This window comes from Podarcis melisellensis (genome assembly GCF_964234715.1).
Source record: "Podarcis melisellensis genome assembly, chromosome: 1".
Classification (NCBI taxonomy): Eukaryota; Metazoa; Chordata; class Lepidosauria; order Squamata; family Lacertidae; genus Podarcis; species Podarcis melisellensis.
The window spans coordinates 96,191,817-96,216,757 of record NC_138528.1 but is presented as its reverse complement, the minus strand read 5'-3'; the positions used below and the strand labels follow the sequence as shown (position 1 = coordinate 96,216,757).

General features: G+C 40.5%; 1 protein-coding gene across 7 annotated transcripts in view; it reads right to left on the bottom strand.

Moving 5' to 3' along the window:
* Positions 1-24,941, bottom strand: part of THSD7B (thrombospondin type 1 domain containing 7B) — a 528,234-nt gene that overhangs the window by 376,355 nt on the left and 126,938 nt on the right. For 6 of the 7 annotated variants that reach the window (XM_081928487.1, XM_081928486.1, XM_081928485.1 and 3 more), the window contains one exon: positions 182-303. The exons of the other annotated variant lie outside the window; for it this stretch is intronic. The gene's annotated coding sequence lies outside the window, so the exon portion shown is untranslated. The remainder of the gene's footprint in view (positions 1-181; positions 304-24,941) is intronic. 7 annotated transcript variants of the gene reach the window in all.

The following is a 24,941-nucleotide window of genomic DNA, read 5'->3' as shown; positions in this document are numbered from 1 at the left end:
CCCCTTGGATTATAACAAGCAATATGGAAAGCTCCCATTTTATAACTAATACATAGGGTCACTGTCTTCTTCCTTTTCCTGTCTTAGAAGCAGTCAGCCTGACTCATTACAAATACCAGCTCATTTTGAAAGAAATACTCCTGGTTCATTTCTGGTTGGAAATAATTATTTGCTGACATACCTGGAAAAGTTTGAACAAGCACCTCTTGAGCATGCGGCTGGTTCCTGAAATATTTGCTTTAATTATTTCCTGCTGCATGTTTATTTTGTGGAGTTCATCACCCTAGGCGTACAGAATGGTTTCTGGAGGAGGTCCAATAAATAATAACACATAAACATAGCATTACTGGGATAAGTCTACAATCAAATTTAAAATTAAATCTTTTCCATAAAATTTTAGTACTTGTCTATAGTCTCTTAGGTGGTGATGGGGAGATAACTCTAGAAATGAACAGAAGCTGGTGACACAAAATCCCTCCCCCCAAAAAAATTGTTGAAGGAAGGATCCTTGTCTGCAGTGTATGTTCACTTCATGATTGCCTCTGTTTACAGACTTTGCAGACATTTTGACTACCAGAAAATCCCGCAAAAACATATGGTCAGACACAAGAGTGAGCAAAATAAATATATTTGCATATTCCAGAGGGAACACGTCTCTTTTATGCCATTTCAATTTGCTCCAGAACTGTTGGGTGTGATCCAGTAAACATTATGGACTTTAAAGTCTCATTGATTTCAATACAAGTGGTTTGCTTAATTTTCCCACTGCAATCCATTGGACTTCAAGGTGATTAACTTGATCTGCAAATGCTGCTTTGTTGTTCTCTGGCTGTAGACAATTGCAAAACACTTGGGACTGTGTTTTATGGCAAGAAGACAGGAAGGAACACAACTGACTCTCCTATCTGAAACACATCTAATTAGAAGCAAAATCTTGTTATTCCCATCAGACCTCTGTCTGGATAGGAATGGTTAAGACAATCCTTGAGCCTAAGAGAACACACACCATTATTTATACCGGCATATCTCAACCACAGAAACTCTGTACTCTTTTATTACCTAATTTCTCTTGTGTTAACTATTCTAGTAGTGGAAGCAAACAGCCAAGCAATAATAGGTCTAAAATCCCAAAGGACTATGCAATATAATGGCCCAGATGGTGGTACATGCTACAGAGGGGTCAGCAAGAATGGAGAGGTATCAGCTGGGGGCATGAAACTACTCAAGGAGAGCTGTTGTGCTGGGCATGAAAATACCTACAGAAAGGCCTTGTTTTAAAAGTATTGTTGTGTATTGGTCAACCAGCTGTTTTCTTAGTTATCATAGATATATTTTTAGATCGGAGCTCCTGTGCTGGTTTAGGAGGCCTAGAAAAGGAAAGGAATAAAGAACTCCCCATCTCATCCCTAGGGATGGTTGCTCAGCAGCATCAATGCTAATGAACAGAGAGTAGCAAGGGGAAGCTGGTGTCTCCTCTGCTCTGTCAGTGCCAGAGATTCACAGGGGCCCCTCTGAGTGTTGTCATGTGCAATTAGAAGAGCAGAGGAGATAGGCAGGAAGTCATTCATCCATGGTTTACACAGGGTATTATCTCCTTGCCTGGCAGCTTGAGCACAGATTGATTAACAAAACATTCCATTTAATAATATTCCTGTGTAGTGGGGGAGGAGGAGAGACGCAGAGAGAAACCCCAGCAAAAACAGAATGAAATAATGAAGAAGCAAGAAAGAAAAGAAAGCACCTCATTTTGTGGCAACAACAACTTTTCAAGATAGGATAGGTCAGCAGATCCCCAGAGAATATGAAAAAATGCAGATAGACAGAATATTTAGCTAGACTATTACTAGTGGTGGTGGATCAGATAATGACTGAATGCGGATGCTATGGAGATGTTTCCCAGTCCAATCAGGCTCCTCATTATCTGCAGGTACCACACTGGTTACCAAATAGGTTCTATCGCACCCAAAATATCAGGCAAAGCAAGATTAGGGCATAAAGCTGCTGCTTTTTTTCCACTTCTGTGCAAGTAAACAGAACATTTATTTCACAAGCCAATCGCAGCTACTTTATTTGGGGATGGAAAGACAGAGATACTGAGAGGCAAGTGGTTGTGGAGGTGAATCCCAATGCTATTTCTATTAGGAAGTTTGTTAGAGGAGAAAACTGCAGCCCAAACTTCTGCAAGTGTTATATTACTATACTTCACCGCATATTTGTGTAGGGAGAGAAAATACATTATTTCATAATGATTTCTCTGGCTTAGGAAGATAAAGGCCTCCCCTCCACACACACACACACACTTTTACATGCACTTGGATGAAAACCTAGCTACAGTGCACACAAAGGAACTTCTAAGTAATCTTCCACTATGCCGGTGCTTTGAATACTACCTTGCTCCTCCTATAGCTGATGTAGTAGCTGACTTGCAAAGAATAATGTTAGACGTGGTTGGAAGCAAAGTTGGCCCAAGACTTTTGGTGCCTGAGGCAGCATGGCATCCTTCCCAACTCCATTCTATGAAGAGAAGCTGACTGGACTGGCAGTTAAATCTTAGTTCAGCACTGGTGATGGGACAGTGTCCTCCACCTGGCACACGTTGCTCCAACACCTTGCCACCACTCACTGCATCTGTCACTCAAGGGGGTATCTTTACTCTGCTTCATGTAAGGGCCAGTCCTCATAGAAAGCTAAGTATACATGTTTTCTTGGCTATATATTTAAAGCACAGAAGTATTCTGCCAACTAAACATTATTTACCCATGATATCACACTGGCTTGTCCTTCTACCAGTGGAGGTTGATCCAAATCAGACACAGCCCCACCAGCCTCAGCCAGCTGCCTGCCTGCCTTCCTATCTATGTCCATTCCAAAAGGATGGCATTGTCAGCTTGCTTCTCCTTGGTCTCAGTGTTGCCCTTGCAGAATTCACCAAGGAGGATGACAAGAGCAAAGCTGGATTTAATTGGCTCTGCCTCTCATTGTCTCTGGCTCTGTCTACCATCGACTCTGGCTCCACCTGTTGTTGGCTTTCCACCCTACCATACCACACCTTTACTGGTGGGTGATTTGCCAGTAAAGAGTGTTGACGTAACAAAAAAGGTTGTATTACAAGGTTATGAGTCAAAACTTGAGTTATCAGTGACAAGAGAAGAGAGATAAATATTTGGGAAGCCTATTGCTATGAGTTTGTTTGTTTTTAATATATAGCAAGTATTACAACACTTGAAAAGGACAATTAGAAAGTACAGTGGTCAACACTGTCTCCCTGATGGGCTATGTATCAAAGATGCTGGGGAATGGAGGAAATGAAATATTAGTAAAGTGCAGCCTAAAGCAATGTATTTCCCCTCCCCAATTATTCAACCATTTTAAGAGGGCAGGAATTGTACCTGCCATGCAAAACAAGAGAAGCCTGGCAAAGAAATTCACAAGCTATTAACCTTTCCTGATTGGAGTCTTGAACATACAGCTAGAGAGGGTGGCTGCATGCTACCTGTTGTCAAGCTCAGATTTACTTCTCAAGTATATTCTTCCTCTGATTTATTACTGTTCTGATAAAATGGAATAATATTGCATCATGTAAGCTGCTCCAGGACATTGGTATCCATTGTCAGAAGGGCCAACCACATTCCTGGCCTCTCTCACCAAAGCAATCATTGCTACAGCTTCTTCTGGCTTTTGCAGTTCCACTTCCTCTCCTCATGCTTTCTTATCAATATTGTGCATAAACATGGATGCCTGCAAGTACCACCAGATTTATTTACATCCAGTGATTCATAGTTCATACCATATTTAAGGATGCATGAAGAAGCATTATAAAGTTTGACCACAGTGGTGCTGGCGGTAGGCAAGGGAAGGAAGAGCAATTGGAAGAAAAATTGGAAGTTCCCCGGAGAAGTTCCCTGGAGAAGTTGAACCAGCTTCACATGACCCACAGCTCACCTATTTCAAAGCAGGGCTCCATTATGAATGGAGACAAAATTAAAAATCATTATCAACCTCAGAAACTAGTTTTTGAACCTGACATTGTGCATGGTGCATGATGGAACATTAATGATGTAACTGAAGATCTCTGGAAACTGCTTTATTTTCACCTGCTCTGCATCCACTTTTAGTAGCATCATGCATGGTGGTTTGCTGTTTGGAAAGTCAACTCTGACCCCATAAAAATGTTCCCAGGAATGAAAGAGTTTATTGATTTAACCAAATATAGAGTTGCCATATTTCAAAAAGTGGATGTCTGGACACAAAAGTTGTTGAGCTTTTTTTAGTTTTGCTTCAGGTTTTCCATCCAGACACTGCTTACAACTATGTCCTAGAAATTCTGGATGTATGGCAGCCCAAATAGTCAGGATACTCACCCAACAAAAAGCTGCTTATCTGAGTGATCCTGACATGTATTCACAGCAATTACTGAAAGCTTACTGAAGGCTTAATTGAGAATAAGTGGTTAACATTAAAGAGTATCACCACTCTAATTCTCTTGGTCTAAATGCACATAATCTGTTTTAATATCAGAGAAGATGTGTCTGGGAACATAATAGCTGAGCGTTACGAGCCAAATAAATTAAATTATACATACCAAGCTAATTATGGGTACTGGCAACACCACTAGGGAAAATGAGTTTTGCCATTTGCCAATTCAATGGGAAACTTTGTGGTATAAAATTCAGAATGAGGGGTGCCTGTGATGTTTTGAATCTATGCTCCCAGCCCAGAGAACTTTTTCCAAAGTTTTTAAAAAGATGTTTGAGAGGGTTTGTTTTTCAAAATAACTTTCATTTGCATAAACATGCAAGTGGTGCTTTTAATCAAAAAGAAAAGGCAGGAAACCTCCTTCCTCACAAGCATGGTGGAGTGGCACAACTGAGGATTAGATCAACATTTCAATCAGTGGCAACAGAGTCTGTTGATTGCAGTGCAAAGACAAAGAGGGAAATGAGGTCAACCCTACTTCTTCAAACTGAAAGGGAAAAGGACAGGTGTTTTACAGCCACTCCCTGTGCTGTAAGGGAATCATTGGGATTCCCTGTCTCATCCTTGATGCCTTATGCCTGTTCTGACAAGACTGTCCCTGAAAAGCAAGTTATGGTTCAGGAGAATTTTTTAATTTTTTTTTTACTTCCAAGACATTAGCAGACTTTAAAACCTTCTCCATAAACCAGAAGGTCTAGAAACTTGTTTTCTTTTTCAAAGGCAGTGCAAGATTCCTATATGCATGTACATAAACTTGGTTTCTGGTCACTTGAGTACTCAGCCCTTGATGATTCAACTGGTGTGTCTGAATTAACTAAACAGAAAAAGGTGGGATTCTCATGATGTGAGCTTATATTGAAAATAGAGCTTAATCTGATAGCTCATCCACACATGCCAATCATGTGTATGTGTGAACCAACCCTAAAATTCTAATATAATTCTTCCAAAGAGTTTTCTGCATAGCATTTCATGACCCTGATTATGCAGACTTCTTGACAGCAGTGCAATTTAATCTTTTCTAGTTTTGAAGGCCTTTTGGAGTCTAATACTGAAATTGCCAGCAATTGTATAATTGTAAACCAGGCTCCCTACATGTGCCTTTGTGTGACAATTTTAGATAGAGCAGTCAGAATAACCTTGCATTGAAAACTCAAATCTGTTATGGAAAGAGGGAATGGCTGATATAAGAGGGTAGGCACAGCTGACTTTGGAATTATATGGATCATATAAGAAAATGGTATTTAAAATATTTACATCAGACCTGCACAGTCTGAAACCCATGAAGTCAAGCACAGCACACCAGCCATGCATGACAGCTTCATAAACACCATGTTTCTCCTGCTAGTCTGGGCAGTTCTACTGCTGTTGAACTATATTTATTTGGCTTGATGTCTTGCAGATTGGGCAGGCTTGCCTTTGCATGAATATCTGAGCACTAATACAATAATTTAATAAATAGGGATGCCCAATGCTTCAAAAAGGTTGTTTTTATTTTTTAAAAAAATTAACTAGTATTTCTTAAAAATAGAATCATACACCCATAGAATCGTAGAATTGTAGGGGGGATCCTGAGGGTCATCTAGTCCAGCCACTTGCAATACGGGAATCTCACCACTAATTTAATAACATGTAGAATAAAGCTTTTAGGTTGGGATTCAATGATCGCCTCCTAAGTACATGGATTAAGAGAAAGAACACAGAACGTGTGTTTGGGAGCTGTCCATGGTACTGTGAAGACAAGCATTAATTGTTAGGAAGTCAGGATGATCTTTATGAGGGAAATATGCAAGAGTGGAATTCAAACATCTTTGGATCATTACAGCCAGTGATACTCAAACTGGGGTCTATAGGAGACCTAATGGAGGGCACAAATTACATGGGGAGGGGGAATAAGGTTCTACAGCATGTGGGGACTTGCTTCCCATATCCATCTGACAGAGGACCCTTCCTGATTTCCTTTGAATTAGTGGAGATGACTGCACCTCCAGTGCCCTTATGAACCCAAACTGATTTTGGGTTAAATAATCTCAGGAAGAGCTTTTTTTTTATTCTGCTGATGATTCCTTCCTGATTTGCTATTTTAATAAAGAATCAGATGTGTCCTGTGATCTCTCTCTTCTAATACTCCTCTTGCTGTTTACCTCCAATTTATATGATGCTTGCATGCAGTAGCAGGCTGGATGCAACTGAAGATGAGTATCTCCACATGCTTATTTATGCAGCAGATTACTAATATTAGGTTAGGAGGAGATAAAAAAGGAGCCAAATTCAGAAAGTCTGACCAACGTTGTATAGAAGCCTCAAGGTGCTATGCAAGCCCTCTCCTCTTCTGGCTCTGTGGGGATTAACAGTGCTCAACTTCTCACAAAGGAGTGGTAATTAATAAAGCATTGTTCCTGTGATTAGTAAGACTAAAATCCACTAAAGAATATACACAAAGCTCCACAAATCCTTTTACCAGCTCTTAGATAGCAAGAGACCTCCTCCTTGGATGAACACCTTTTCTTTGAATTCTCTAAGAATTAGAGAATAGGAGTGATCAGACTGCTATCTTACATGATTGCCTTCAGGTTTTAGCTAGAATCCCAAGATCATCAGCCAGGTTTTAGTGAAGCATAGTGGTTCATGGAGCAGGCATAAACTTAGAATTAAGAAATGGATAACTCTGAGCAATGCTTAGCCCAGGGAGTTTGGTTTCAGTAACAGAACACAGCTTGCATTTCTGTCACCCACAAACCCAGACTGGGTTCATCTTCCTAAGCATCCTTAATTTCAACAGCAAAATTTGAGTCGGAGCCCTTTTTCATTTATTGCTATTGTCAAATCATTGGGAGTCAGAAATCTTTGTAAACCTACTGCAAATCACCCAGAGATCTGCCAGTAGAATCTGTTCTACTTTCTGCCCACCTCTGTTATAGATAATATGAGGAAGCACAAGGGTCTGATCTGTCTCTTTACAAATGGAGTCCAAGAAGATCCATGAACCTTCTGCTTGTATTGTGGAAATTAAATGGTGACCAGTCCCTCATCCCACATGATGGCATGGGCACAGTCCTCTGAGAAGGGGCAGGGTTTTTATTCAGCTGCTGTGGTTATTTGAATAAAGCAAGACATGGATAAGTCTCTTTCCCAACTTCGATTCTTGAAAAACCTCCACAGGCATTTAGATCTAAGCAACCAGTTCCTTTCTTACATTCTTGATTTTCTAAGTACTAGAGACCAATCATCTGATATATTTACTAAGCAAATTATACTTCAGTTTTGAATCTGAAGCAAGTGAAATTATTTTAGGCAAAAAATAAAATAAATCACTTTTCCCCCTTGAGGATATAACCAACTGCTGGCAGAGCTCTCTGTTCTTATTAGTCTGTGTTGAAGTGCTGCAGGATTACTTATAATTAACTGTCATTGTGTCATTTCCCCCCTAACTACTCAGATTAATAATTTTATATACATATACATATAAAGATCAGCAGCAAGCATGATTAAAACATCTCTATTCTGTTCTCGTACAGTTCTATTACCTTGGTCTAAAACATTCCCCATCTTGGCTTATTTTTACTTCACAATATACATAACAGTGTTTCTGACAATAACAAACTGTGCAGGGGGATGGGCTATGTTTGAAGATTAACATTCAGAATAAAAATGGCAGCTTCTTTATCTAGTCCTTGAACTTACAGGCTCTCGGTATGTAGTAGCCTAAGGCTTAGCCACTTATTTTTAGAACTGCTAAAGTAGTCAATTGATTAGCTATCTATTTTTTCAAGGTAGCCACTGTCGATTGTATATACAAAAATAATGAAATCCACATTTGTGATGTCACTTATGAAGCTGTAATTCACTAGTTGCGCAAAACCAATTGTACAAAACTCCCTCAGGGTGTTTCATGTGAATCAAGAACGCCTAGGTTTATATAGTGCCGAAGTAGAGCTAATCTTGATCCTATGCCAGAAGTGCAATGTTTTGTTCCCAAACAATGGAAAGAGTTAGGCTTGCAACAAAGAAATTGCATGATAGCTGCTTTTTAACAAGAAGAAGAAGAAGAAGAAGAAGAAGAAGAAGAAGAAGAAGAAGAAGAAGAAGAAGAAGAAGAAGAAGAAGTGTGCATTTACTGCATTTATCTAGTTTTTGCATTTTGCTTCTCTAGATTGTGCATTCAGTTGCACACATTGCACGGGGCTCTATAGTTCTAGAGTCTACAATTACAGAAAGTTGTTCATGCGGGGCTGCATAGCCTGACCCACAAAGGCTAAATGCAGGTAATCAACCATATACTGAGACTTACCAAGAGCTAGATAACCCAGGCAGACAGCAAGGGAGTATGTCAAACCCTGCTAGTCACCACCAGTAGCAGATGGTGTGGTGGTGCAGAGGCAATTACCTGACCATGCAGAAGGTGAGTTACTGCTGCTTAGGCAGTGAGGGTGATACAGTGCAAACACATTGGCAGGAGTGCCAGATTGGTTCTGCTGATACATTTCCACTGCCTCTGCCCCACCATGCCATCTGCAACTGGTGACCATACAAGGTTAATGGGCTGCATTTAGTTTTGTGAGATCTTGTACAATAAAACATTGTGAAAAGATAGCAGACTTGGATGAGCTCATCAGCTTTCTAAAAACCATCTTTAGGTTGCAGTCCTGTTCACACTTGCATAGGAATAGGCCCCAGTGAACACAGCAGTACATATGCATAGGGTTAGACGACCTGCCCACCATCCTGTCGGTTATTTATATATCGCGCCTCACAAACAGATGTATTGTGAAGGGCTTCAAATATTATCCTGCCTCAAACTCAGCTGTGGGTGGAGAAAGTGTTGACTCCCTCTTCCTGCTGCTGCTGTGAGGCAGCCCAGAAGGGCAGCAAAAAACAGCCCTGGCCTCAGCAGAGCCCTGCGCCCAGCCCTAGGCTGCAGCCCCCACCCCATGTACAAGGGATGGAGCACAAAGGCTTTGCTGGAGCAGCGAACCCAGAATGCAGGGGTGCAAAGCTGGGGAAGAGATCCAGAGACCTTCGGGGGAGAAGGACCAAAGAGGCCGTCAAGGAGGGGAGATGACCCCCATCAAAGAGGGGAGATTTCCATCCCCAGAACCCAGAGAGAGAGAGGTGCTCTCTCCCTGCCGAATGCTTTGCCTCACCCATGCCTGCGTTCATCCATCACTCTCTCTTGCCTCCAAAGGCAGTGGCAATATGGTGGGTGGAGCCAGAGCAGTGGGCCAAGCAGACGTGCCAGGAGGCAGAGGACAGGGCCAAAAGGGAAGCAGATAGTGGCTGAAGCAAGACAGAAAGCTTTGGTGGCACACACATACACACAAACAGAAAACCAAAAAATACCTGGGTTTCCATACATGCAGGAAATTCCGGACATCTCTTAAAATTCAAAAATTTCCTGCCAGCCACCATTTTAGACATCTGATTTCCATACATGTCCAGAATTTTTCAGATGTATGGCAAGCCTATGGACTGCAGAACTGAGCAAAATGTTCTTGCTCTTATTTCTTGCTTGTTTCCGCCGCCCCCCAGTGAATTTGTAAAATGAAAAGTTTGGGCTCTATGCCTGTCTGGGTGTCACTCTGATTGATTCTACATCCTTCATCAAACCTTGAAGATATTCTTCCTAATCTCAGACAAAAGAGGTTGATTATGATTACTTCAGTGTGATATACTCTGCACACGAACATATATTATTACATCACATTTTCATGACTGAGCCATGCACTGTAAATACATTCTGATGCGCTCTGATGTGCCCTGGCTCAAATGAAGCAATCATTGTTTACTCTGTTGGTTGGAATACTTGATTCAAATTTAAAGGGTGGAAAATGTTTTGGAAAATGAAAAGTTACATTTACTTTAGGGGCAAGGAAAACTGCAAGCACCTGGAAGCAAGTGTTACTTACTTCTTCTATTTTTAAAGCATTTTGTGCTTGTTTAGCTTTTTTGGCAATGGATGTTAGGTGTAATCAATACAGAAATTGAAAAACATATGCCATATGATATGGCTTGATTTCTAAATAAGAGCTATGGAGTCTGAATATCATACTTGGATCTTCTTAAGCAAAATCTCCTCCTCTGTCCATAGATGTGCAGAGAATGATTGATATTTTGTTTAGTGAGAGGACAATAGAATTCTGCATATGTTTAATGGCACATTTTCCTAAATAAGTGGTGTGCAAGTCCTGGTTTTAATTTTTTGAATGTTTAATGGTTCTTGCTCATAATTGTATTGTTTCATTCCTTTTGTAAACCACTTTGAGCAGTGCATAAATTTCATGGGCTGAAAAAATAAATAAATATTGTAAAGTTAAAACTTGCAGCCCTACCAAGTAAAAATCTTACCAGCCACCACAATCAACTGACGTAGAGTAAGGGAGCTGTTTCGCTTTTGTCCTAACTTAGCAAAGTTGGTGCTGAGGAGACATTTGTGGGGAAGGATTTCCACTCACTAAACAGAAAAAGATTCTGTGTGTTCCATTCCTGCTCCCCATCCATTTCACCTCCAAAACACATCTCCAAGGGAGGGATTCCCCCCCCCCCATTTTGTGTGATAAGGTTTTTATTCTCTGAAGTTATAGTCAGGGCAGAACACTCTGAAATTTTGTTGGAGTCAGACTAGAACCCTGCTTCCCAACCCTTTTTAGGAATCCATGTGCTAATTGCTAATCACTTATTGTTTGCCACCCTGGGCTCCTTTTGGACAAACAGCAGGAAATACAGTAAATTCAATAAATAACATACTGTCTTCTAGGCTATGTATGACCCAACCTGATTCATTAAACATGATGGCTGAAACAGAGACAACAAAAGGAACTTTTTTAAAGTATGCAAAGTATCACCATTCCATTTTTTTGATTTTTTTAAAAGAGTTTTATCACTGTGCTCCATTTGGAAAGATTGGGTGTTCATGCCCCTCAGTTTTCCAGTCCATAATATTTCCAAGTCACTGGACAGATTTCTAGTCTTTTATTAACTATTTGAGCAGCCAGCAAAAAGGTGCGTTAACACCAGGTTAACCTAGCTATATAACTCAGATTTCAGGTGTCTACATAGATAACGTTTCTGTAAGCTTTAGGAGTGATTAAAAAAACAATCACTTCTGTGATATGTTGTATAACAGCAGCTAGTTTACAAAAGAATCAGCAACAATTATTTTAACAGCTAGGCAACATAGTACTAAATTGTTCAAAGTCTCCCCCATTTTCATTTCATTCTTGATGTACATTTTGCTACACAAACAGTCCCCTATTATTAAAGGTAATGTGAGGCTCCGCTCTGCAAACCCGTAAGAAAATATGCAGCATGTACTGGAAAAACAAAACTGAAAAAGATGACTAGTATCCTAAGAGGAAACAAATGCACAAGCCAAGCGCTTGATGAAGTGACCTTGACTGGTTGCATTTCTATTGGGAGAAGGTTTTGATTTAAGAGCTGTTTATGTGAAGCATAAATGGTTGCAACCTGAGCAAAGTTGTTACTGATGGTTCATATTTCAGAAGCTCCATCCATAAGAAGTGGAGAACTTTTTAGGGAGTTTGCTCCTATGCTTTGTGAGGGCAGAGCTGTGCATCTGAACAAACTTACGAGCATCTTTGTAAGTCTGCATTAAGCCTTAGGCCAGGGACTGTCTTTTCATTTTCATTTGTAAGCTGCTCCAGGTCCCTGTTTTTGGCTGAAGAACAGGATAAAAATGTGTTAAATAAATCAATACAATGTTAGGGAAGGCGACAGCAGAAAACATCAGAAAGTGTGTTTCAAAAAGAAAGGAAAGGATGATGGTTAGTTGTTATATAGAATAATTATCAGCCATAATATTTGTATTTTCGTTATTTTAAACATGTTACACATACTCAAATGGTTTTAGCAGATAATGAGAGAATATAGTAGTGTTTTGCAAAATCTGTATCTAGGAATGAGCACAGCAGTCTGGAAATGACCTACCACATGTGGAAGGTGTCTTCCACTCCCATGAGGGCAACTTTACACGCTGGCAACAGGATAGGGCAAGAAGACCAAAACTCTGATGTGCATCTGCTTGTTCAACATAGGTAGTGTGATATATTACACAATCTCTTGCACAAGTAGATGTATGAACTGCTAATATAGCACTGTGTGAACTCTAGCACAGGAATCTATGTGTCATCCACTAATAATTCACTCAGAGAAGGACCATAGCTCAGGAGAACATCTGTTTTGCAAGCAAAAAGTCTTGGTTTCAATCCCGAGGGCCTCTGGGTAGCCTTGGGAGAGACCCCATCACTTCTGCCGGTCAGTATAGACAATACTGAGCCATTTGGACTTGTTATAAGGCAATTTCTATGTTTCATAGAAATACTTCAAGGGTGATTCATAAGAAACTCTTCTGTAGGGCTCAGAGCTCATTTCCAGGCCTGTTCCACAGGTGAAAACTGATAGCATTTTCTTTTTATACCTATTGATATCTGACCTAATTTAGAATGCCTGGTGGTCAGATCAGCAGTAAGGCTTTTCAGTCTGTCTCAGTTCCTTGTACAGGACCATGTTGTCTGGGTTGGTCATAATCACAGCATCAAATGGTATATTCACATATGAGGTTGCAGTAGTCTGGAGCCTCTTGCATCCACCAGCAGTAAAATAATCCACAACAAAGACGTGTAAACCTGCTGGAAGATAGATGTCTACTGGCAGATTTCTGGATCATTTGATCATCTTTCAGCGACACATTGCATCCTGGACCTTTTGCCAAAAATTGCTTTTTGCATAAGACTTTGTAAACACAAACATAATACTTTCAGCAAGTTCATGCCCACAGTTGTCCATAGATTTCTACATGATGGATGAGATCTTGGATGCCAGGACAAAGAGTTTTAGTGTTGATGAGCTTTAGAAGATTGCTTTTATAGCTCCATTCATAATCAAAATCTAAAATCAAATGAAAGGAGCACAGAGGGAGAGCAGAGGAGACTCTTGATGAACAATGTATATACCCTCAGAAATTGACCATAAATAAACTGCTGTCTGTTTCAAATCATGCTGATGAGAGAACCCAATTTTTTCGCCACAAATGATTTATTAGGAATGCAATAACATGGAAATAGGAATTCATGCAATCTTAGCCTATCTTCCATTTTATGTAAAGTTGCTGTCTTAAGCTGCCAAACAAAATCAAATGCAAAAATGTAATAAAGGGAATGGAAACTTCCCTTGGACTAAAAGTTACTGCTTGCCTTTAAAATACACTTAAGAAATAAGTGCCGAGGCTCATTAATCTTGTTACCTATACTGCACAGGACTCATTTTCTATTTGACAGAGGGTAAAATACATTTTCCATTGGGAAACGGAATGGAAAATGTATTATACATGCAATTCATTTTTAAAAATCAGCTTTTGGGGAGGGGATGGATCTGGTAGATTTCAAAAGCAGATGGGAAGTTTAGAAAAAGGCTACTTAGCACAGCCCACATTTTGCAAGGCTGAGATTGCTTGCAAATCCCCAAGACTGGAGATGGCAGACAGCTATAGTTGTAGCTGATGTGCAATAATTTCGTACCGACAAGCCAAGAAGTAATGCAATATTCATATGAAATGAGGTGAAGCTAGCTCCTGTAGCACAGAGGCGTGACACAATAAATATTCTAATTGGTTAAGTTGAGAAGCACTCTGAAGTCACATTGACATCAGTGGGATTATTTGCTTAAGAGAGTGCCACTCATGCAAAATGAGAATTGCTGTGTTATATTCCATCCATAATTGGCATCTTTCTGAAGCAGTTGGTGGGGGGGAAGCTGTTTTTCCCCATGATAACCATGGCATCTCCTTTCTGTTCCTATCAGGAGGCATCCCATGTTCTCCCCATTCTGGCACACTGTGAGCCCACACTAGGGACGACCCAGGTTCAAACTGGCTGCACCTTCCAAACACAGAGCTCCATTTGTTCACATTCCCTGACTGTTTCCCATGTTTCTTTTCCACCTCTTCTTCAGTTGTCAGCCCCACTGTCTACATACTGACTGCAGAGAAACCTGGAGCAAAGTTCTGCTTTTTTGCTTATGTTACTCTGTAAAATGCTGCACAGTGCAAGTCTTTTAGTATGTATGTATGTATGTATGTATGTATGTATGTATGTATGTATGTATGTATAAATAATATCACCATAATACCATATAAACATCTATCCTATTTTTTGGTATAGAGCAATGGAAAATGCATCATTTTCACCCAGTCCAATTGTTGGCAGAAGTCTTCCATAGTTTTCATGCCTCATTCATGCTGCCAAACAGAATATTAAAAAGTGCCTTGGACTTTAAAACAATGTACAAAGTACTTTATGATCTTCATCTAATCAATATTTACAACAGACCTGAAAGTTATTGTGGGTTTTAAAAATAAAAAGAAAGAAAGAAAGAAAGAAAGAAAGAAAGAAAGAAAGAAAGAAAGAAAGAAAGAAAGAAAGTGTCAATTATTAATCTGAGTGTGGCAACATTCATAGAAAGGCTCAAAGGCCCGTTATTGAATACACTGAAGGTTATTTTACTACTACTACTACTACTATACTATGTGTGAAAGCATAGCTACCATCCTTTGTTGGATCAGAAATTAACTGACCAACATTTCATCAGTAAGTGCAAATGACAGCTATTATTCTGGAATCTCTAAAGGCATTAAACAGACAGTTACCAAACAGTCTTCCATCCAGAAACCAGCCAAGTCCAAACCTGTTTCACTTCAACATCATTTCTTGTTCACTTATCTTGCTACAGCGCTAACACCTTTTGTGGAGGGTCACACTATATTTGTAGTCTCATACGGATTTTTCCTACCTAAACCAATTCTCAACTGCATTGCAGTGTACAGGGAGGGAGGTTTTCCCCCCGTCCCTCCCTGGCCACGAACCAGACAAAAGAACCACCCCACCACCCCACTCTAAAAGGGTGTAGCACAATGGGTGGCCAAAATTGACCTGAGTGTAACATTTTAGATTACTTTTATCCTTGTCTTTAATGACAATGTTAGTTTAACAGGAGGCTATCTTAGTGTTCCACTTTGCAAATGAGTGGTTTTCTCAGCACTTTTCCTGGGACTGAGTCACAGAATTGTATAGAAATGTTGTATCGGAAGCAGTCAGCTTTGTGTAATCCAGTTCCATTATTATTCAACTTTAAAAACAAGCCTTTCTTTAATTTTAATGTAGTCTGCTAAGTGCCTGCACTCATCTGCAGCTGTCAAAACAGAGGATATCCAAGCATAATATTTATCTCATTAGTGTAAGTAAAGAGGTTGTAATTAGGTGGATGTGATTCAAAATTATCTTGCAATTTGTCACCAGAATTCTTGACATAAAGCAGATAATGTGACTTTTTATTGGACTAATTTCTCTTAGTAGAAGAGAAGGCAAGAGTCTGAGCATCCTTCTGCAGGAGAACTTTCAAAAACTGCAGATACAGATTCTTTGTGAGGCAGAAAAAAATTAATTTCTTGGCTAGTCTCCCTCTCCACACCAAACTGGCAATGGTCCCCCAAATAATTGAGCTATTTAATGTGACTTGCGATGAGAAGGAAGGGAAAAACCCATTTACTTGTCATTTACAAAGAATGATGTTAATTTGCAATTAGATAACTGAAAGCATTAACCTCTCAACGTATCTCTTTCTTCAAGCTGTGCAGTATGCTAGAATTATGATCATCAGCCCTCAGAACTGCTAACTTAGCACAGTCAATAAAATCAATGTGTTTTGGGTGCAAAAAGTCAGCAAAGAAAACTCTTTAGAATGGTGCAACAGTCTTTGGTGATGGAAATCTTTCTAAATATCTGCACCTAAGACCCAAAATAAGTGGTCTAGAATATTAATAATTATCTACTAATGCACTTATAATCAAGTGAAATCATATGTGCATACAAAGAACTGAGCTCATTCACACATGCCCAGAAATCCTTTGATGATGGGTAGAAGTGGACCATTCAAAGCAGGGGTGACTAACCTGTGGCAGACCTGGTGTTGTTGGGCTCAAACTCCCATCAGTCCCAGCCAGCATGTCCAGTGGTCAGGGATGATGAGAGTTGGAGTCCAACAACAACCAGAGTGTCACAGACTCCAGAAGTAAACATGTTGCCAGGAACATCCACATATTTAAGGCTGAAGCCATTTAATCACAGCTCTCAGCACATCTGGAAGGACGCAGGTGGTGCTGTGGGTTAAAGCCTCAGCGCCTAGGACTTGCCGATTGAAAGGTCGGCGGTTCGAATCCCTGCGGCGGGATGCGCTCCCGCTGCTCGGTCCCAGCGCCTGCCAACCTAGCAGTTCGAAAGCACCTCCGGGTGCAAGTAGATAAATAGGGACCGCTTACTAGCGGGAAGGTAAACGGCGTTTCCGTGTGCGGCTCTGGCTCGCCAGAGCAGCGATGTCACGCTAGCCACGTGACCCGGAAGTGTCTTCGGACAGCGCTGGCCCCTGTCTGTCAAGACTGGCCCGTACGGGCAGGGGTACCTTTACCTTTACTTTTACTCAGCACATCTGATTTACTGCATTGTGAAGAAACCTTCACAGTGATGGTGACAACTGATGTCTGATAAAAATGAACATATGATTCTCAGATCTTGTTTGAGAGGCTCCTTCCATGTGGGAACAGTGCACTCTGTTAAGAAAAAACCTTGCACTACTCTTGGGAAGATGAGGCTGCCGTATCTGTTTCGGTTTTGAATTGTTTTTATATATGTTATTGTTTTAACTGTTTAGATATAGGGAATTGTTCTTGCAGGGAGAATTGTTGATGTTTTTAGTGTGAAATCTCTTGATATCCTATAGATATATATATTATGGGAAGCAATTTTTAAATGGAATCAAATAAATAAATATGCATTTTACATTGGACATTGTGTGTATGAGCAGGTATGTGTATGTGTACATAAAAGTGAAGCCAAAGAGGCACAGGGGATCTTAACGTGCCATTTGATCATGGCTGTTGATCATTAGGTTTAGTGTCAAGAGTCAGGTTTTTTTTATTGTGAATCCTGTGTCAGGTTGAAGACATCCTTTTCATATCCCCTTAGCAATGTAGAAGGGTGGAATCATTTCTCTGCATTCTGATATTATACATGCTGGCTTAGAAGTAAATATTAGTTTATGTGGCCTCAAAAGTTCAGATCCTCAGGCATTTAAGAGAAATGTGTGTTCTATCACCTTTTGGCCAGTGAGAGATTATGTTTTTCATTGGCAAAGGAAGATGTGTAGAAGCAGGTCAAGTAGTCCCTTGAAAAGCTGAACTTGCAAATGGTGGGCTCCTGTTTTCCTTCTCAGTTTCTCTGGTGAATTTCTAATGGCAGGTACTTCATGTGTCTGGAGGATTCCTTTCCGGAGATTGCTCCAAGGGTTTTCTCACCTCAGCACACATTTGGATACAGTATCTTTACTGGCCACCTATGACAGCCTTGAGGTTAAGGACAAGTTTGCCTTGAAAGGTTAACAAACAATTGCACGTCAATGAAAAGTCATATAAGAAAGACGATGAGCGCTGACCATCAAGACAGCTCAGAGTTCAATTCTGTAGATGCCTACTCAGAAGTAAGTTGTTCATTTGCCCCTCCCCTGAGCAAAGTGTGTATAAGGACTGCAGCATTACAGTCAAATAAACCTATTAACAATCAAAGAGTAATATGAAAAACCAAAGCAGTAAGAAAAAGTAAGTGAAATAAAAGCTAAAAGCAATAATTTAAGAAGGCTTGGAAAAATAAAAAGGTGTTCTTGCCAGTTACCAGAAAGACATCAGAATGGGTTCCAGATGTGAATTCAGAGCAGGGCCTCCCAAGTTTATCTTAATGGACTGGGCAAGCTGATGTGGCAGAAAGCTTAAATATATATTTAAGTACTATAGATTTAAGTATTTCTCATGGCCTTTAAAATTTGAGCCTAGATGAATAGATTATTCTCACCTCTTATTGGCGTCTGTATAAGTAAGTCACATCTTATGTGAGGGTTCACTTTGGGGGCCCACATGTAAACACAAAACCCAATAAAGCCCGGAACCCCAGGAACCAGTCCCCGCCACATAAGGTGGAGGGCTGCTTATTGAGCTCTGGGAAGGCTTCACGAGGGCTCTAGGATGCTGCCAGAGCCCTTCCACCTTTCCCCAAAGCCTGGCAAGCCCACAACTGCAGTTAGCACAAAGGGTGGGAAATAAATAAATAGAGAGTAGAAAATGGTGGGGTTCCTCTGCTCTCTATTTATTTATTACCCACCAACCCATGTAAAGCTATGATCACATAAATATAACAAGTGTGAGCCGTGAGTTACCTGTATTTATTTATTTATAAAAGGGCTGACATACTGGTCCTTCATACAGCTACGAGTTCCCCAGGAAGTGTTATTGTTAAACAACTCTAAAAATTGTAGGTCTCTGATCGAACATATATTTAATACTTGCTAATTTTTATTTTTATGTATCTCCCCCACTTTATTTGCCAGATAGGGAATAAATAGCAAAAGCACATTGGGCAAATATCCAATAGGTGGGTAATAAAAATGCTGTGCTCCATATTTTTGGTACAGATTTAGCCCTTCTGAGATAATACCTAAAGAGTGTTTTGTTGCCTAAATGATGCAGACCTTGGCAGTTTGATGGTGACCTGTGTGACTTGATACATCTTGATTAGCATAGTTATTTGCTAGTCTTTTTTCAAAAGGTGAGGTAATCAATTTTAGGTCAAAACAAAAATGCCACATATTACACTGACTGTCCAACAGTGGTGACATCTGTCATCAAGAGTTACTGCAGCAGATGGCACTATGCCCTGATTGTTTGTGCCAGGCTACTCTGGGGGATAATTGTTCCAAGACCTGTCCATCAGCCGAGCTTGACACCACTAAGACTGCAATCCTGTGAACACTTTCTTTGGAGTCAGCTCCACTGAGTTCAGTGGGACTTCCTCTCGCGTAAGTATGCCTAGGATTGCAGCCTAAGCCTTCTTTAGTGCAACAATAGCAATGGCAACTAACCCGGGGGCCATTTGGGGTATACAACAACTTCAAAGACAAATTTCAACTTACATACCACAACATAATGGGCAGGTTCTGAAACTATTTTCACAAATGAAATTGTTTTTATATGTGGATTTTTTATATATGGAATTGTTATTTTATATATGGAATTGTTATTTTATATATGGAATTGTTTTTGAAATCACTTTCTGATATTATATTAATCAAATAAATATGTTTAGTGTCTATGGATACATATTTTTGTTACCACAACACCATTGTGTATGTTATCCATGTGTTGACCCTTGATGTGGTACACTGCTGTCTTTTACTATGCAATTCTATTTATGTCAACTCAGAAGTAACCCCTATTGAGTTAAACAGGACTTGCGTCCCTGAAAAAATATGGCAAATAGAAGGGTGTTTTGCACCCTTACTATTTGCTGTGCTGGAGAATGCTCTTTGCCCCTTGAAATTGCAAGGAGAAGGAAGGGTTAAACCTCCCTTCCCTCTCTATTGTGATCCCCATCTGGATCTCTGTCCAGGCACTTACTTTCATTTTTTTTAAAAAAAAATCGTTTCAAGCTACACATTTAAAGTTGCATGAAATTAGGCCCTAAGATATGCATCTCTGTTCTAAAGCCTTAAAAATACGAGTTGCTCCTTATGTGTTGATGACTAGGGGAGCCAAGCATGGCAAGAGATTTCTGGGCTTTTGGATCATACCACATGGCAAGAAAACTGCTTCTGAGAATCTGCCCTGCAAGGGAGATCTTGATTGATCATGACTGGTTGCTACCGAGTGCTTTTGGAAAGGTAAGTTTTGTTCTGACCTGAAAATAAAACTGTGCCTATAAACTCCAGTTACTTTCCCTGAATGTTGACACCCAGGCTACATAAAAGTGGATGAGCAATACGACAGCTGCCAAGGTCAATAAGAGTTATGGTGACTTGCTGAGTAAGTCCTGGTTGCATAAATTAAAGCAGCTTAAGGGCAGCCTCAACATGCACAAATATGCAGCTTATCCAAAATGCTTTTGAACTTTCAAGAATTAACCTGTGGGTGATTTATCTCTTGCTACCTGTAGATAAGTTATGTGAAGCAAATGTTATTAAATCAAAGGCGACTCACTGAACCCTACGGTTATGCCTCACATGCCACCTTACTGAGAAGAGGATAGGATAGAAATACTGTTTGTTTATTTATTTATTTATTTATTTCCTGCCTCAGGAAAAGCCATGGGATGGGTGGTGGAATTGAAATGAATCAAAACTACCCGGGTGGTTTAATGCACTTGTACAAAGGAGACAAGGAGTCTTCTTGATGGGCTCACAAAACGGTCGCTTCCAATGCATTTGCAATGTCCCAAATAGGAGTTTTGATAGGGATTGCTGTGTACATCAGAGATAGTCGCTGCTTCCAGACTGTCAGTATTTTTGGTAAGGGATTTGATGGTATCCCTTTGGGACAATTAAAGTGGATTAAAGGGCCTGTCACCCTGGTGCAACAAAGCTCCCCCCCCAAAAAAAAAACACTTAAAAAAAAATCCCGGTTGCACTTTTTTCAATTTGGAGAGTGCTCTGAAAAACGTGGGGTGAATGGATGGTTAACAAGAAGAAATATAAACAAATCAGAATGAATACTCAATAAAGGAAGAGACACATAGAAATAGGAAAGAGGACCATCTAATTGTCAATAAAGTCATGGCTTCCCCTGAACAATCCTAGGAGTTGTTGAGAGTTGTTAAGAGATGCCTACTCCCCTCACATTAGAGTTCCCAGAGGGATTGATTGTTAAACCACTCTGAGAAGTGTAGCTCTAGGAGGGGGAATAGAGGTACCCTTGCAACTCTTAAACTGAAGCTCCTAGGATTGCTTTAAATGTGTGGTGTGCAAATGCAGCCCCAGTCTAACTTTGCACAAGCAAATGAAGATGAATTCTCAATAAACAGATCATCTGGAAAAGTCCAATGGCTGGGATACACCATAGCTCCTCAGATTCTGATGAGCCCAACCTCTCCTTCTTCCACAAATCCACAGTCTACCTAAGGTTGAACTTGGAATTGATCTGGCCTCAGTTCATTCTTGAGCAAAAGTCAGTGGTAACTCTCTTATTAATAGTATCTTTTTCAAAGAGTTAGCTCCAGACCTGCTCATTCGCAGAAGCGAGAGCAGATTTTAGGGGACACTGGGGGCTGGCAAGGGAGAGGGGTTGTCTCTTCCCTTCCTCCCTTGGGAGCATGCAGTTGGAAGAATTCTGTTCCATACAACTCTGGAGCCAAGCCAATGTTTTAAAACGCTTGACTCAAGTTGTCATCCCCCTGCTCCCATACTGCAGCCTACCTAATTAAGGGCAGCAATGAATGACACCAGGTAGCATGAATCGTATTTCACATCCAATCTCTTCATTTCAGTCCTGTAGGGGAAGCTTATTCCACAAGCCAGTTAAACAAGACCTCTCAGATTTAAGCTGATTAATGGCCACTTCACACAGCTTGAGTTAACAGCATGCCTCGCCAGTATGCCGTTTGTTCATAGTAAATGGGATTATGGGATGATGACTTTACAGCCACAGCCACACCATACATTTCAAGCTGTTTAAAGCACATGGCTTCCCCAAAAGAATCCTGGGAACTGTAGTTTACCCCATTGCAGAGCTACAGTTCCCAGCACCATTAACAAACTAGTGCCCAGGAATCTTCAGGAACTTTAAATGTGCTTCAAACATTTGCTGTTGATGTGACCTACCACATACTTTGTTATTGTACTGTGTCACTTAGCCACCTGTTTTCAGAACTTCCTCCAAGTTCAGAAACTGTGTATGTCAGGGCACAAAAGAAATCAGATGGCCATACCTGCTCATTGGCTGCATGAATCAGACCTGACGAGGGTGCTATGGCTTAACAGATATATGTTCAGCTTGCCTCGTTTCCTTCTCTCTTTTTAAGTGATATTCATGTAATTTAGATAAACAGTCTCTCTCTCACACACACAAATGTTTCACAATACAAGGTTGTTCACAGTCTCCTCCTGAGCCAAATTCTTAGGCCCTGTAAATAGATCTTTCATAATGAAAGTGCTGACACACTCTTAACTGAGGTGCTGGGAGCAGTAACAGTAGAATAATTACGGTGAAATAAGTGTTACGGATGGTGAGGTGGGGGGAAATGAGTAGACAGATATCTCTCGTCCTCCTTCAGATATTAGCTTACACTGCACAGGTTTAGAATTGCCAAAGAAATATTGCAAGGAGCTGTGCTCTGTGGTGGGTTCCCCCCTCCACATTCCAAAAATTGGTAATTGACCCTCTGAGGAGAGGGATAGCCCTTTTAAATGTGCTATTGACACTAATGAAGCCTCCAGAAAGCCCTGGCAATATCTTACATGTACTGAACGGCTCATAATCATTTTGCTGCCTGAGGCAGAGGAGAAAATGGCTGCCCAACTCAAGCCAAGGTGCTGAGCACCAGAGACGGATTTAGGGCAGTGTAGTTTGTTCCACCACACTGGGCATTGAACAGAAGGCAAGAGGCGTGTACCTGCCAATGAGGCCCAGAGGAAAACTGGAATGCGTGTCTCTGGGGACCGTGATCTCGCAGGAGCCTGGTGACTCGCACAAGAGCACAGCACCACAAAACACACGTCTTTCAGAGCTGTGATTTTGCAAGAACCAGATGACTCGTGAAAGCATGGTCCCCCAAAACAAGATGCCATGCTTAAATCAGGACAGCTGAGGGGTATGGCTCTGCCTGCCACTGCCTCTGGCTCCATTTCCTGTCTGGGCTCCCTGCCTTCCACTGCATCAGTCCCCACGGGCACCAGGTATGATGGCCCATCTCTGTGAACAAGAGAGATCAGAGTCTTTACAGAGCTAGGAGAGCTTATGCAGTAGAGGCCTTGTAAAGATTTCTAAGGAAGCCTAATTGAGCATAACCCTGACAGACAAAGCTGCAAATCCAGAATCCCCCAGGACAGAAACATATATTGGGAGTGGAGCTGCCATCTAATTCTACTGCTTCCCAGTGGTGAAGCCTAATCTGCAAGGATTTGAGGAACAGAAGACCCGCTACTATTAAGTTGTTTGTGGGCTTCTAAGTATTTGATAGCCTGCTGAACAATCTAAACCTTCCTTGATTTCTCATCTCTTTCCAAAAGTTATAAATAAACCAAAGTCACTTTTTACTTCTTCTGGATTAAAATCTTATTTCTTCCCCTGGTTGGTGGTGAGCCACACTATTGAGGCTGTTGCTCAGCCTGAAGGTACCTCAGCAATAGATGCCGTACATTTATACTTGCTTGGGATCATATTTATGATCCAGCTCACTGTGCAGAAATCATAGGGAAGAAGGAGACATCTGCAAAGAAACCACCATCAAATCCCAGTGGTGATTTGATGAGAATCAAAACCTACAGAAAATTTGCCTACTCGATAGAGGTTCTAATATAAAGTTGACATAGTTATTTTACATTAGGAGATTACCTTGCTATACGATATACTTTGATTCATGCTAATGGAAACCTATGGGCACTACTGTGAGGTTTGAATACAGATAAAGCAGGACATCATTTTTAAGTGAACTAATGAACAGTTAGTATGTTGAGATTCGTAAGATATGAGACCTTAGCCTCCATTGCCCATTGTAACTAACAGCACAACCATAATCACATCCACTCAGAAGTCAGTCCTATTGAATTCAGTGGGACTTACTCACAGGCAAATGGGTCTAGGATTGGCGTCCAAGTCTCTAATTCAGCCTTTCTCAACTCTGGGTCCCCAGATGTTGTCGGCATCAAAGCAGTACAAAGTGGATGTGAGTTACGTTTTCTAGTCAGATCAGACTGAAGGTGCTTTGAGGAAATAAAACACGTCAAAAAGCAATATTTGTCAAGAAACTACAGAATCAACATGCAATGTGGCTAAAGTTATGTGAATAAAAATTATGGGTGCCTTTGCATCCCCAAACTCCATTACCCGAGATCTGTAACAATACCCAGAAATTGTAGGGGCACTAGAGGTTGCCATAGCATTAATATTGAAATAAGCCATAAACAGTCAGCAAGGAAAGCGCGCCAATTTATCACAGACCACAGCACCGTGGTATTGCAAAACAGATGCATAAAATCCATCTTTGTTTTGATCATACCAGATAGTAAGATATCTTAAAACAGCAGAGATCCTAAAACAGTAAACCCGTAAATTATACATCATGCTGGCAGCCTCCTCACTGACTAATGTGCTATTTTTATTGAGAGGCCATAACCAGCAGCAGGCAATCATTTTGTTAAAAATAATTTTAACAAACATCAGCCATCTCAAAATTTAAAAGCAATGCAACTGGCTAAACAAGTAAAATAGACAAATGTTTCAATTTATTTTGGAGTCCCCACACCAACATTTAGGTGAGATCGAAAGCACTGTTATCTCAAAGTACATTTTCATCGCTCACTAGGACATAGATGGTTATCCTACAAGTATTCTGCTTAAATGCAGTGAAAAGAATATTTTATATGTT